General features: G+C 45.8%; 1 protein-coding gene across 3 annotated transcripts in view; it reads right to left on the reverse strand.

Annotated features, from left to right (window-relative positions):
* SERTAD2 (SERTA domain containing 2) overlaps positions 1-10,175 on the reverse strand; it is a 76,688-nt gene extending 66,513 nt beyond the window's left edge. For 2 of the 3 annotated variants that reach the window (XM_054290588.1, XM_054290586.1), the window contains exon 1: positions 9,883-10,175. The gene's annotated coding sequence lies outside the window, so the exon portion shown is untranslated. Of the gene's footprint in view, positions 1-8,164; positions 8,363-9,882 lie in introns of those variants that run through there. The other variant, XM_054290587.1, reaches the window with a different exon arrangement.
* Between the last annotated feature and the right edge of the window lie 3,425 nt (positions 10,176-13,600).

The raw sequence follows: 13,600 nt of genomic DNA on the forward strand, positions 1-13,600 counted from the left end.
CAGGACTTGGTGCTCTCCAGTAAGACAGGCTGGTGATTTCCTCCCTGCCATTCCCACTGTGATCCAAGTCAGCTGAGGTCCTGCAGGAGCAGTGCCCTAAACCTCCAGACTATCCTGCGTGAGGTGGAGAAATCCTCTCAGCTCCTGCAGCAAAAATGAGCCTGCCTTGCTGAACAGACAGTGGTGAAAAAGCAGAGCAGGAATGGGGGGCAGAGAGGCATTTCCTGTCCGCAGAGGCACTCCCCAGGGAGGAAAGGCCACTGGTCCCAGCTCTGAGAACAACTGGTCCAAAACACAAGCTCATTACTGCACCAAAGACCCCCGCCAGGCAATGAATCCTGGGTGCTCCTACCTCATCTCCAACCCCTGTTCAAAAGAAGGAAGCAGCAAAGACATGTCCAGTCCCATGGACATGCATTTGTTGACTTTCAAGAGTGTCCCAAGGAGCTTCAGCAGAAGAACACTCAGTTTCTACATTTGAACTACATACAGAGCTGGCCACTGCTCACAAGACAAAGTCATTTCCAGTCATGGTCAGTAGAAGAGAAATGTAAGAATTGAGTTGTTAAAACAGGGCACTGAGATTTAGGAGCACTTCTTTCTACTGCCTGTTTTGACACCACATTAAACACTTCTCTACCCCAAAAAAAAGCACAGTAAAACCCTTTCTTGACATCACAGGAACACTTAAGACTAAATTAATTGATTCAGGGCCTTGGCCTTCTTGCAAATCAAGTGAAAGACAAAATACATACAAGATAGTTTACATGAACAACAGATAAAATTTTTAAAAATCAGACCTTTTTCCTTGTGCACTCAACACTACTATGTTTTTCCTTGTTCTGTGCAAAGTATACAAGGTAAGAAGCAAAGCACAGTCTTCTCCCACACCTGATGTTATGTTACACTGGCAGTGCCAGATGCCTTGCTGCCCATCTTCCTACACCTGGGGACATTCCATGAGTACCCCACTGTTCCTTTTGACTCCATCTCATGCTTAAATCAAGGAAAACAGTTTATCAGTGTTATTTCCTCTTCCCAGTTTTCGGGCTGCTGAGGAGGTGCCACAAACAAAAGCCAACAACATGCAACTTTTCCGTTTGCATGTCCCAAGGACTGGCTCTGCGCACTGGTGCCTGAAGAACAAGCACATTGCAAATCATTATGTTTCCAGTGGCAAGATGGATGGGAAAAGTGCCAGCCACTTGCTATAACCCTTTTGTCATGCCAATTGCTGGCTGCTATGAGGATGTACTTTAGATACCTCCTTAGAAAAGAGCTCTGCATCTCATCCTTCCAGATGGAGGAGGAATGATTCATACACACATAAGCATGCTAGAATGATGGCTGAAGAGAAAACATTTTCTTTATGTTTTCTGTTTTGCGTTACAGGCATGCTCAGGGCCTTAATCACAGAAAAAAAAATGAACTGAAGATGATGACACTTTGTGCCCCAAAGAATGCTTGTGCAAAACCCCAATGCCACTTCTCCCTGGCCATGTCAAGCCTCACATTGCATGCACACACCTTTGTGCCTCAGTCCCCTGCTCTCCCATCTTCACAGCATTTCTCTGCACAGAACATGACAGAATAACTCCACTTACAAAGCCACCACACCACACAATCACAAATACAGGGGAAAGGATCCAAGAGAGAGATCAGGAGCTGGGAGCTCTGAACTGACCACAGACTGACTTACAATGCAGAAGAAAAACAAAAGGATCTCTCTTTTTTCCAGACACATCAAATGCCTGTTTCTTTCCTGGAGGCCACTGCAGGCATCCTCCTGCCCATCTTACCTGCACAGCACCTCTGCCACACACCTGCACTGCTCTCAAGGGCCCTGCATCCTGTGAATCCTGTTCTGCTGCTCAGCACTCAATTCCCACCCATTTACTTTCCTCTGGCCTCTCTGATTTGTGAAGTCCTTGGAGCAGAAATTACCTGTAAGCACCTGGAAAGTACCTGAAATATCCCGAGTCCTACTGCAAATAAATAAATAAACAAACAGCAGTGCACAGTATGTATATTAAGCCAACCTTATAACAGTCATTTCTGACATCAAAAATTAGGACTGTAGCTTCTTCCTACAGACAGTGGCAGTAAACCCATACTTTGAGGTACATCTATGGACCAGGAAAACCTTCAGATTTGCTTTCTCTGCTACTCACCTCCCTCTTTCCCCCATCACATTATCCATTTCTGGAATCCATGCATCACTTTTTATTATAAATTATTCTAATCAGGGTTTGTGGCATGGCAGAAATCCAGCATAACCTTCAGAAATATACATACACACTGGCTATATAGCTTCTTTATTTCATAGGAGCCTTTCAAAGGGCCTGGTACAGAGTCTGGGAGGATGTGGCATCCTTTTTCAGCAGCATCCCTGTGGTGGTGACCCTTTCCTAAAGGGTGCTAGATGCATTCACCAACACTATTTCCTCTCTTTGTAAAAATCCCTCATTAAAGCCAGGAAAAAGTGTTCAAGCAGGAATTTTTCCTCTGATGTTTTTCAGGTTGAAATAGTGTGACTTAGGGGTGGCAAAGGGGCCAGAGAGAACATCTGAGGTCCAATGCAGACCCTCTTTCCCACTCCATCCTCTTCTGAATGGGAAGATGTAAGAAAGGCTGGGTAATTGCTCCAGCTCCTTCAGAATCAGGGTTTCAGTGGGAAAAAAGCCAAAGGAAAAATAAAAAATAAAACAAAAACCACACAAAACCCCCAGTGACTATAAGGACTCTTAACTTTCCTTGGGCAAGGAGCACAGGCTACTTTAGCAGCTCTTGAAAAAATCCCTACACTTTGTTCCCTCACATTGCAATAGTTCCAGAAGGAATCTGGATCTGTGGCTTTCCCATAAAACTAATAAGGAGGTTCTGAACCCCACACTGGGGAGGGGCAATAAAAAAGCCCCACAACAACAAGCAATTTAAACACAGAGCACTACCATCTTGTTAAATAATATGTTAAGAACTCATCTGCAAGTCTGTCTTGGCCAATGAGGGACATCAATCAGGAAGATACAGTAATACTCTCTAGCAGGCAATTAGTCTCTGCTGTAAGCACTTTAACTCTGGATTTCTTGGATTATATTGTTGTTTGCAACAACTATTACTGTAGCTTTGTAGGAGTGATATGATAGCTGTCCAAGCACCACAATCAAATTATGCTACCAGGACATTTGGGCAAGGGATTATCACAGCAAAGGAAATGGATTATCACAGCTTTTATTCTGAACAAGGATAAGAACAAGATGAGATATCATTTTGAACATGGAAGGAGGGACAGAAGAAAACTGTATCTGAGATTTACTTTTTTACCTCCTCCCTTTTTTGGATTTTTCAAGATAGGCATGCTACAAAATCTGCCAATCTGAAAAGAGAGAAGCTGTCTTTTCTAGAATTTGTGCTGAAATATCTGAAAACAGAATAAATTAAAAATATTCTGAATCAAAGGACAATTAAAACAGCCTCCTTGGATTGGCTGAATGCCAGTTCCTGGGCATTTTCCCACTGCCTATCTGCCACTACTTCCCTCACTTGACATCAGGCAACAGCCATCACCTCCACCAGGCCTAAAGACCTCAGCTCTGTTCTGGAAGTTTCCTATCAGATTTGTTCCCTCTCACAGGAAGGGGGATGGCTCACCTTCCTTCCGTTGAGTAGGTTCAGCAAAGAACTGACATGTTCCTTTAAAAAGTTTTAATAGTTTAAAGGTTCTCTAAAAAAGGCTGAGTCTTTGCCTTTATTCATTGTATCATTTCATACCTTAGTTCTCACACTGCATCTCAAAACAAGTATTAGCTTTTTAACTTTACAAATCTTGTTTGATTTTTTTTTAACAGTATTTTGGTATCTTCAACACACGTACATACACTTCTGGTGCATGGAACTCAAAGAGACCCTGATTCTAATCTCAATTTCTTTGGCAACAGCCAAATATTCCAGACAGGATGACGGAAAACACACTAGCCTCAACACTCCTGTGATGCAGTTTGAGAGGCCATTAGTAGCTATTACATATTACAGAGGAGGAAAGACAAAACTAGAAAAGAAGGCCAAATGAAGAGAAGCAGAAAAACAAACTAAAAAAAAAAAAAAAAAGTGAGCTCTGCAAAGGACAGAAGAAGAAAAAAACCTGCTTTGCTACAGCACAGGGCACGTGCCTGGAAGCTGATGACACCTGGGTATAATTTCTGGCTGTGGCCCTGGCTCCTCCCAGATGACTGCACCGACTCAAGTCACATCTCCAGCAGGCTCTGCCTTCACAGGGCAGCAGGGGTGAACCTTTGCCTTGCTGAGGACAGAGCACACCAAATACTACTGGCATGACACACCTCAGCATGGACCTCGCGATTCTATAGGCAAGCAGCAACACTGGTAGTTGATTAAGGCTAGAAGGAACAATAACAAATTGAAAAAAAATTATCCAGAAAGAAGTGGAAGGATCAAAGCAACAATGAAAAAGGAATTCAATTCAAAAAAAGATAAAGGAGAAAAAGGCATCCACAGGAATATCTGACTTCATTTGACAGGTGGAAATCAGGGTGCATTTCTTTTTTCTAATAATAATATTGAATTAAGTAATTCAACATGCAGTATTTTATTTTGCTCCACAGAAAATACATGAATATAGATTTGTACATTTTTAAGAAAAGTACTCCAAGGTCTCAGTGCAGTTGTTTTCAGAACTAATGCTTTAACCATATTAGCAAGGCTATGACAAGACCACAGGGTAACTACAATTCCTTCTCTACCTAGAACCTGCTTTTTCAGAGTCACAATCACTACAGTAATTTTGCAGTTGTGAGAGATTTTACCCTTGTTATTTCTTGGGATTCCTCCTCATTTCAAATGGTAGGAGCTAAAGAGGTTTTGTTCTGGTTCAGTCAAGATCTCTTTACATTTTTTTCCAATCTCCTCCCCCCCGTATTTCTGTGCTTTTTAACTGTCCTTAACTGGACACACGTGGGCAGTGCCAGCTATGAAGTACTGGGGATCACCACAGCTATGGGTAAATATTTTAGAGAATCAGGAATTTAACTGCAGATCACGTTACTCCAACATCTCTGCCCTTCCTGTCACTTCACCTGCTTGTAATCATTAGAAAGCAGAGTGTCATTTCTAAGCTGTAGTTGAGCACTAAAAGCACCATGCTGGCCTTCCCTAGATCTACTTAATTAGAGATTAGCAGAAACAAAGCATAGGGAGACTATAAACATAATTTTGCCAGTTTATCAGCAAACAGGTTTGGGTTACCAAAGAGATAAGAGTAAGGCTGCTGTTTTATCTGTGCTGCTGGACCCCTGAGTTTACCTTTGCTGGGACCACGCCTCCATCAGAATTCCCCCTGAAACGTCACCATGAACCACAGTACTACTTTTGCAGGTTGCTGATCTTTAGTGTTGCCTGCATCGTACACCCAGCACTTTGGACTGCTTCTCTTCGTACAAGAATGTGCCCCACAAGCCTTGTGATATCTGAACTCTGTCACACAGGCTGCTCACATGTCACAGAACAGATGCTCGCCACAGCATCCTTGAAGAAGCTGCAGGGTTGGACCTTCTTAGCTCCAGAAAGTCCAGCAAACCCACCACAAAGGCAGAGGGGTCCCCCAAACTTCACCTCAGCATGAACAAACCATTTCATCAGGAGTCATAGCATACAGCTACATTAAAACAGAGTAACTTGATGGTGAACTTAAGTTTCATTTCAATCAGGAAGAAGAGAAGAAAAAGCAAGCCCTTGGATTAGAAGACAGCCGTTGCCATTTACAGCTCCTCCCAATTAAAATGTTTTATATAGATCATCAGAACTAATGCACTGTACATGTTCCACAGCGTGCAACATAAGGCTGTTGGTCTGTCATGTCTCTGTAAGAGCTCAGTGTGATGAATGATCTGGGTACTTGTCTCTCTGGTATAAAAGCAGGAGAAGCTTTGAGACAAAGAAATAAAGGCCAAGGCACATCGTACATCTTACAGTGCTTAATATCATTCCTCCTGACACACACCTCTGAAAACAGTTAAGGTCACTCTCTCTTTTATTTTGAATGTGGATTTCAGCATCAGTATCCTCCAAATCCTTGGGAGAGCTTCATTTAAAGCAGAAACAGGAATATCAGGCACATAGAGCATTTGGGCTACAGCAGACAATGCCACACGAGCATGTCATAAGAAAAATAAGTGACCTTCCCTTTTGCCTCTCCTGACAAACAGACACACGTGAAGCCACTCGCAGGCCAGGATGTTAGTGTGATTTCTGGAAGACAATCTAATAAATAAAGATTTAAAAGTGTTTAAAAAAAGCAAAACAAAACAAGCCCGACTACTGATTGTCAGAGCTGAAAAACCTGCCTTTCCATACCAACTAATGCTTTGGCAAGCCTACATGAAAGGCAGACAAACAAATAGCATATTTTCCTTTTAACACAGAATCTGCAATAAGGAAAAGAAATCAGCATTTTATTGATTTCCATAATGCCATCTCTACAACTTAACAAACTCACTCAGCTGCTAGTGCTAATTCACTGATGCTATGGAGCCTTCCCATATAATTATACACCCTCCACTTCGCTGAGCCCCAGGGCACTGTTTCTAACTTTCCAGAGGACCACTGCACCAAAAGTAGAAACAAAAAAAAAATCTCTTTTATTACCCAAAGCAAACTGCAAACCAAATTTTGCTTATTTAAATGAGAAGTTAGAGAGACTTGATTTTTAAGACAGGGAATAATCTGCCAGTCTGCATATATTTGCAGATGTGATATCATGACAACCAATTCCCATTTAAACTCTCCCCGCCTCTATTATTTTTCTTCCTAAGAGTACACAAGAATACAATATGCAAATATTGGAACAATTTTGACTTCCAGGGAGAAATTCTAAAATCCTTCTCAGCTCAGAAGGGTTTCAAGAGGGTGATCGGAATCAGACATGGAGACTTTTGTGGATGTCACTACAATTAACATTGTGAAAAAAATTATAAAATGCTACCGTTGCTACAGGGATGTATATTTCAAAGATATCTTTATTAAGCTTTTATTTTAAAAAGACAACCCTGGAATGCCTCCTAAACCAAATTCTCTGAGTCTAAAATCAAAAACGTCCTAAATAATTAATGAATTAAACTCTGCCATTTTTCTCCATTTCTCAAAAAAATTCAAGCAGAAAGCTTCAGTATATTTTAGTGAGAGTTTAATTCAATTAGGGACGGCAGAATATGGCCCAATAGATCCTAGTACTGTCTATCTGGAAAAAATGTAATGGAACTCTGCAGTGTAAACACCCTCCCCGAATGACTGCACCCAGAGTCCCCTTTCCTGCTCCCCCTGTTTGCCCTGCCTTGATAGCTCAGATCCAGCCATACTCGGTTCACCACATCCATCAAGATTCAGTGTGCCATTTGAGCTAATATAACTTGATTTTGCTATGGTTTCCCATGCATATATCACCTTGGAGTCGGTTAATCTATTTCCTCCGAGAATGGTGAAATCCGTGGATTTTTGTTCAACAAACAAACAAGTTGACAGTATCAATACAGAGCTGGAGAGCCTCTAAAAACAATCTAGTTTGCATAATTAATGTTAATTACAATAACATCTCAATCAGTGACACAAAGGCTTAGCAATGAACAGAGTCATAGGAGGAAGTGGAAACATGAAACAAACACGCAGGGATCTTGTCTTGTTCTGAAAGAGTATCAAACAAACTTTCAAGAGATTTTATATATAAGTACAGAAAGGCAGAAGACAATTCTGCTTTGTTGGACATTTTCTTTACACGCTGCTTAGCACAGAGCTTTCTTCTGAGACTGTAGTAAGACAGTGGATCTGAGCTATGGACACACCAGATAATATTATCTTCCTACAACATCACATCCAAGTCATTATCAACCGCTTAAAAGAACACCAGCCCGGGGCCTGATCCTTGTGCCAGCCATTCCAACAGCAAACACTTTAACAATGCAATGTGAATGTTTGGGGAATGGGGGCGGTTCTAGAGACAGAGGGGAATTAGGAAACAACTCCAACTTGAACACCGAATACAGGTGTGGAATCCCACAGGCGCAGAGGAATTTCAGGACAAGATAATTAATTTTTCACCAATCTTTTTCCTACTTGCTGTAGAAACAAGAGAAAGCTAAGCACACAGAAAACTTACCTGCCCGTTTCACTTGGCAGCACAGAAGTCTCAAACAGGGGGGTTTTGCTACGGTCACTTAACAAAGCAGATTTACATTTAATCCTCAGAAGTTTTCTTCGCGGCTCAAGGAAAAAACAGTTATCCAGCACGTTGTCATTTGAAGGCAAGGGAATAAAACAGCGATGAGGAAAACAAGCGCCACTCCAGCTCACCCAGACTGGCAGTGTAGTACACAAGGAGTCACAGAGGCATCGCAGGGAGCACTTGCGCAGTGAAGTGCCACTCACAGTGAGTAAGGGCGCTGTAATTGGGACTGACGAGGGGAGGAATCACGACTTGGCACGTCATTACTACAGGGGCCTTCCTCAAAACGTGAGTTTCTGGATTGCTCCTCACATTAATGCAAATCTGCTCTGGTAATGAAGTTACACTGGTGCCAAGCCAGCTCCAGAGGAGAAACAAGCCCACTTCATACTGATTCAACAGACTGCAGTTGAAGGACCCCTCCCCATAAGGGCAAAATTTCCGAAATTTTCAGGTTATGATGGGCAAGTTACCCCTCGGGAAAAGGACTGATGTTCTATTTCATGTTAATCTCACAGCTGATTCATTTTGTTTCCCTCCCTCTATTTATAGATAAAAGCAAGACAAGATTTAGTAAAGATTTAATTTTCTCTAGAAATTCACTGACCTTCTGCATACACTTGAGTGCTCACTGAGTAAAGCCATTCTTTACTAGGACTTATTTACAGGAGTGCTTGCCTTTTAAAAGAGAAACTTCATGTGGAGGATTCCCAGAATGATGCTGGCCTTTCCTCTTAACAAAAAATCAGCAGATTTATTTTTCAGACGCCTGAGAGAGATGATTTTGGAGCCCTGTGAGGTAAACCTGTGAGGTTTGGTAAACCTTCAATTCAGCAATTAGTTTCCATATGATATAAATTACAAAGATCGAGCAATTAATATTAATAAATAAACCTGGCAGAGTACTGAGGCTTTGGATGCCCTGTGCATGGAAGCACTGCTGTATTTGCTGGGGTTTTCCATGCCTCTGCTTTATTTTAGCTGCTCTGTACGTACAGCACACGACAACATACACCACATTCATGTTCTAAAAATACATTGAGGGAAAAAAAAAAAAAAAAAAGAAAAGGAAAATCAATAGCAGTGAAACAGAGACACAACCAGTTCACATCAAGCGCTCCCACCAACACCAAGCCAAAACACCAAAACTCCCCGTTGCGGAGCACGGCTTCCCCCTTCCAAACACGCATGTTCCTGCCACGGCAAGCGAAGCCCAGGTAACAGCGAAACACCCAGCACTGACAGGCTGGAGAGAGGATGGAGCACCTGGAAATACAAAAGGAGCCTTTCCCCGCTTTTCCAGCACGGACAGTGGCCAGAGCCCGGCATGGAGGGGCTGTTCCACCCGGGCGCCTTTCGGGATACCCGCACGTCAACCCTCACCACAGCCTCAACCAGGGCGGGGAAGATAACCAAAATAAAATCAAAATTACACTCGCCGGCAGCACGACACGCACTAGAAGTTGGCAACGATGCCGGGGGGTTATACCAATGGTTTTTTCCCCCCTTCTTTAGCAATCCGAGCGGGCAGCGCCAGGCTGCGCCGGGAGGGGAATGCCCCAACTTTGGAACAGTTGTCGGGGGCCGCCCCGGCCCGCGCCCCGCACCCCCAGCCCCTCAGCGAGCCCGGGAGGGCCGTGCCTGGCACTCACCCGCTCCGGGGGCTCCGCGGCGAGGACCGGCGAGGGAGGCGCCCGGGGGAGCGGGGGCTCGGCGGAGAGAGGGGCCGCGGGGGAGGCGAGGAGGCGGCGGGGGGGACACGCGGGGGAGGATTTAAACCGCGGGGAGGTCAACGTGAAACCAGCGGCGAGGGCGGCTGTGCCCGGCTCTATCCCATGCCGCCGCGGCGGCCCCGGGCGGCGGCCGAGCTGGGGAGGGTGAGCCGGGTCGGCAGGCGGCAGGGAGGATGTGACACGGTGACAAGTGCGGCCCGCCAGCCCTGTGCCGGGGGAGGGGGGCCGGGGCAGCCCAGGCAGCGCCGCCCGCCCGCACACGGCATTGACGGCGCTGCCGTGACTCACACACGGGAGTTGGTCACAGGGCGGCACCGCGCGGGCGGGGGCGGGGGGAGCGCCCCGCCCCCCGCCCGCCCGACAGCCAACGGCGCGCCGCGGCCCGGCGGATTGGCAGGAGGGGCGGCCAATGGGAGCGCGGGCCGGCCGCCGGCGGTGGAGCGGCCCCTCCGGCCCTGCGAGTCTTCTGAGGACACTCCGCCGCCAAGTGCCGGGGAGGGCCGGGGGGAGCCCCGCGGGGTGGGACCCGCGCGCCGGCCCGGCCGACGGCCAATCGGCAGCGAGGGTCGGGTTGATTGACGGGGCGGGCGGCCAATGGGAAGCGCGCGGGGGCGCGGCGGGGAGATGGTCACGCAGGGAGCGGGGGCGGCGGCCGCAGGCGGCGGAACCACGGCGGGGCAGGCGGGGCCGGCGCCTCCGAGACCCCGGGGAGGGGAAGGGCTCGGCCCGGAGCCGCCTGCCGAGCGGGAGGCGGCCGGGGCGGATCGGGGCTGGCCCCGGCGCCGCCAAGGTCGTTTCCCGCGGGAGGAAGGAGAGCGGAGCCGGGGCCTGGTGCGGGGGAAGCCGGGGAGGCCCCGCCGGCGGCGGTGAAAAGCCGGGGAAGGGGCTGGGGGCTTCCCTCGGGACACCGCGTCTGGAAGTGGGGAGCTGCGGTTGTTGCCTGTGCTTGACAGGTGTCACGGCTCGAGTCTCGGCTGTTTTCTGATTGTGACAGGTTTTTAGAGAACAAAGCATATCCCGGGATCCCGTACGGTGTCAGAATTTAACCAGGTGAACGAAAAAAAATGGGAGCAATAGCAATTCCTCTCTCCTGCTGCTGGGGGGGGATTGACAGGTAGGAACAGCGTCAGTGGTATAAAAAAGCAACGCTGTTATCACAAATGATTAATATTTGAGGAATTTATTTTGGGCACGAGGAGGAAGTAATGCCCAGTAGGAGTTTCCAACAAATACTGGAACCTTACCAACATTTTAATCCCCGTGAAGGAAATGAGATACTCAAATTGTGTTTCACCTCTTCAGCTCTACGTACTAACTCTTGTACTAAGATCTGCTTTTTGCAGTAAAAGCGCAAAACAGCTGATAGATTTCTATAAGATAGTGAGATAACAGAATAAGGGACTGCGTTGGCATTTTCACAGGCTGAAAAAATACAATTTTTTTTTGTTTTAAAAACTTGTTCCATCAACAGACTGCTAAGACTGCTATAAATACGGATTGTTTTTCTTATTTTGACATCCACAGTAATTGAAGAGCTGAAAAATGGTAACCTGCAATAATTTCTTCATGTTTTTCAGTTCAGAAATGGTGGGACTAATTACAGTATTTTCCTGCTTGCTTTTATTGAAATCCAAGGGAGTTGGAAGGGAGAATTCACAGTTCCTCATTTGAAGCAGGAATTGTTAAACCATACACCAAAAAAAGCTCTCAGATTTGTGTCTAAGGCCCCATTCTGCCATCCTTGCCATAGTGTCTTGCAAGAAATCCAGGATGGACAGTACACAAATTGCTCTAATATGAAAGGGGAAGAAAATAAGACCATTAAAGCCATCCTGTCAGAATAAAAAAGGGAAGAAAAAAAAGGATGGTGGGGGTAAGATTTTCTTTTCGACTAATCATTGGGAATAATGAAGGATGTTTATAAGTGACTCCCATCTTTGAATTGATAGCAAAAGCAGAGAATTTAGGATCTGTCGTCTTTCTCCCACCCCCTCTGGCCATTAGCAAGAGGTTAAAATACTTGCAGGGTTCTGCATCCTTCAGCAGTGCTCACACTGACTCATGCTTGGAGACTTCTGAACGCTGCACTGAGGAGGGCTTTGCATCAGGTCCTGTGCAATTTGGCAAACAATGAGCAGAGCATTCACCAATCAATGATAGATTAAAAAAACCCGATATATATACACATACCCCTCTTCAAAGAACTGAAAAGGGTGGGAGTCTCAGGGCAGACAGTTGTGTTTTGGTAGCTGTACCTTCTTTAGCAGCAGTAATCTGACAGAATTGACACAGAAATTGGGCTGGTGAGTTTGGGCACGATTGCTTGTGGCTGGTGAAGGTCTGGAAGCACTCATCCTGTGCTGCTGTACAGCCTGGCACGGGGGCTGTGCACACCCTTCAGAGGCAGCAGCCGAGGAAATGTTTCACATCAGCACGGCACTGCAGCTTTCCCAATATGCAGCAGGGTTTTTGCAGGGCCAGCGCTGGCAGGGAAGCAGCAGTTGTATGAAGGCTTTTCTTTTAAAGTCTCAATTTCATAGCTACAGAGAAAAATTTGGAAATGCAGCTGCCTGCCTGCCAGAGGTGATTTCTGTCTGAGGTGGTTTGGGTTGGGATTTGCACGTTTGGTTGTTCAGGATTGCTCTTGCTTCAGCTGAACAGAGCTGAGCTGCTCCTCAGTGAGACTGGGCTTAGCAGTTACAGCATTTCTGCCAAACTGCTCCAGGAGTGCTCACAGGTGAACTGGGGCCTCATAGACAAGGATCAGCTCTGCAGGGATAGTTGGTGTCCTGGCTCAGAAATCCAGCAGCTCTCCCCCTGTAATTTGGGTGTGGGGCAAAACTGCAGGAAGTGTGTCATGGGTTTGGCTCTGGCTTCACCTGAGAGAACCAAACCACAAAACACAGAGCAGAGGGAGCTCGGGCCAGCAGGTCTGCCTGAGGTGTGCAGTGTGCCTGGAGCTGGGCTTGGTCCCAGGGGCTTGATACAGCTCTTCCACCCTTGTGAGCAGGCAGTAATTCCCCTGAAGCTGCCGGGTTTGAAGCTTCAAAGCCTGAATCAATCCAGGGTCTGGCAAGATGGCCTGAGCCCTCCTTGCTCACATCCATGCACATCCCAAGCAGTCAGAAATCTTTGATCCCGTGCAGGTGCCCTGCTGACATAAACTTCACTTTCAACTACGTCTTCTAGGGAGCATCAGAAAGCGTCTATCATGTTGAGGAGAACAACTGCTAAAAATATTTGTTCTTCTGAGCGTAATTGAGATTATTTTGTTGATAGTTTCACACAAAGACCTTTGGAGCCTGGCGTTTTTTACTGCACCACAGCTGTTTACAAAATAAGATTGTTTAGTTAGTTATTGACCTTAGGGAATACCTTTAAAAACCTGCAAATACTCACTTTTAAGTGAATAAAAGCAGTGAATTTCCTTCATCTATGTTTACTTTTTGAACACATTCCCACCAATTAGATTAGTGGATAGGAATGTTTATGGAAAGATTTTTAAGCCCATTTTAGTGCGTATTCATGGAAAGCAAAATTTTATCTCAAAAACACAGTCATCTTACCAGGTGTTAATTTATATTCTGGGAATGCAAACCAGTAGTACGTGTCTGATTTGTTCAGGATTTGTAGCTTT

The sequence above is a fragment of the Melozone crissalis genome, unplaced genomic scaffold, assembly GCF_028551555.1.
Source record: "Melozone crissalis strain CALT ecotype California unplaced genomic scaffold, PUWL_Pcris_2 ptg000081l_1, whole genome shotgun sequence".
Taxonomy (NCBI): Eukaryota; Metazoa; Chordata; class Aves; order Passeriformes; family Passerellidae; genus Melozone; species Melozone crissalis.